Source organism: Dipodomys spectabilis, unplaced genomic scaffold, assembly GCF_019054845.1.
Source record: "Dipodomys spectabilis isolate Male_0828 unplaced genomic scaffold, ASM1905484v1 ptg000428l, whole genome shotgun sequence".
Taxonomy (NCBI): Eukaryota; Metazoa; Chordata; class Mammalia; order Rodentia; family Heteromyidae; genus Dipodomys; species Dipodomys spectabilis.
This window is the reverse complement of record NW_024871105.1, coordinates 1805984-1807971: the sequence shown is the minus strand read 5'-3', so window position 1 is coordinate 1807971 and position 1988 is coordinate 1805984. Positions and strand designations below refer to the sequence as shown.

The 1988-nt window shown below is 36.0% G+C and overlaps 1 non-coding gene across 1 annotated transcript; it reads right to left on the bottom strand.

The window, feature by feature from the left end:
* Positions 1-1150: 1150 nt before the first annotated feature.
* Positions 1151-1254, bottom strand: LOC122097728. The gene has a single exon (XR_006145573.1). It is a non-coding gene; the product is annotated as a U6 spliceosomal RNA (small nuclear RNA).
* Positions 1255-1988: the final 734 nt, after the last annotated feature.

Genomic DNA, 1988 nt, shown 5'->3' with positions numbered 1-1988 from the left:
GGCGTTTTATTTCTCTTCAGCCTTCTCCCACATGTGGTCAAGTATTTAAGAATACAAATATTTCCATTGATAATTCAATAGCTGATCTCTAAGAAAATGTGCATTTCTGGACTTTGCTCTCTTGTCCTTACATGTGCAGGCTTTCAATGATTTATATGTTGTACAAGGAATTCTATTTTCCAATCTTTGTGTGACCAATTTTAGTCTCTCTGATCAGTCTTTCTGACTCTTTCCCTGGAGTCTCATTTCAGTCTGCCTCATAATATTAGTTATTAGCTAAATAATGTACAGAGGAGTCACATTTGCGTGAGCAAGGTAATGAGTACATTTCCTAAAAAACATTGTTACCTCCTCCTTTATTTTTCCCCTACCATCCTTTCCCTCCCACCTCCACAAGCACACAACCCTCCTCTCTTCCCCCACCTAAATTGTAAAGTTCATTTTTCAACATAGTGTCTTGTGTATCTCATTGTTACAATGTGTCAACCTGTACCCCTATTTAAGCATTTTGTTTTTTTCTTTCCCCTCCACGAATTAGAGGAGTGTATATACAAGATGTAGGTGTACCAACTTCAAATACAGTGAAAACAGGAGTTATAGCAGGAGGGAGGAACATATAAAGAAACAAAAAAATCACATCGCACATTATATGTACCTTAGAAACAATAGCAAGAAAGAAAAAAACCACTTGTGTCCCTATCTTGGGGTTCATGTCCCTTAACATCATCCTATCTGGTCATATGCAGATAGCTTTTGACCTATTCTTCTTAACCCAGACAAATATTAGTTATTGAAAATTAGGGAAACCATGGGACCAATGTTAATTTGGACGTGGCTTACTTCACGTAATATAATTTTTACCAAGACTTTCCAGTTACTAACAAATTTGGCAACGTTATTCTTTCTGATGGAGGCATAGAATTCCATTGTGCATATATACCACAGTTGTGTTGGTAGCTTTAGTATGGTCTTGTTTGTGATCATTTGGGTAAATGTCCCAAAGTGGGATTGCTGGGTCATAGGGGAGCTCTATGTGGAGTTTTTTGAGGAACCTCCATACTATTTTCCAAAGTGGTTGAACAAGTTTTATACTCCCACCAAGAATGCAGTACGGTTCCCTGGTGGCCACATCCCCTCCAGCATCTGTTGTAAAAGTATGGAATGCTTCAGGAATTTGCCTGTCATCCTTGTGCATGAGCCATGCTAATCTTCTCTGAAATGTTCCAATGTTTCTGCTACGCATTTCATTTTGTGCTCCTGCACTTGCCGAGTGATTTTAGGTGCGTCTACACCAGTAGAATCAGCATAAATCAAGCCAGCATTTCTTCATTTAAAATACAAGGAAAGGATACAGGTTGCCACATTGTAACAATGAAATGTACAAGACACTCTATGGGGGGGGGCGTGGAGTGACATGTTGGGGAGGTATGAAGGGGCAGAATGGTAGGGGAAAGACAAAGGAGGGGGTAACAATGCTCAATAAGAAATGGACTCATTACCTTACTTATGTAACTGTAACCCATCTGCACAGGAACTTTAAAATAAAAATATAAATTGAAAAGATACAAGGAAAACTTCTGTACTTATAGGAAGTTTTATTTGTCACTCAATATCAGCAAGGTATTGGTTTTAGGACCACAAGCATATTAAAATTTTGGATGCTCAAATTCTCTACGTAAACACAGTATATTATTTCCAATAGAATCTGCCCACATCCTAGTGCACGGTAATTGCTACGAAAATTTTTACTACATTCTATGTTTGTAGTGAAAAATAAAATTATATGCACTATCGACTGATACCATTTTTTTCAGATAATTTATTTATTGTGAAAATATCGTACAGAGGGGATAATGGGCAAGGTAATGAATATATATACATATATATATATGTATATTCATATATATACATATATACATACATATATATACATATACAAATATATAATGTTTTAAAATCAAAATATTTTATATCCTTTTTAAAAATTT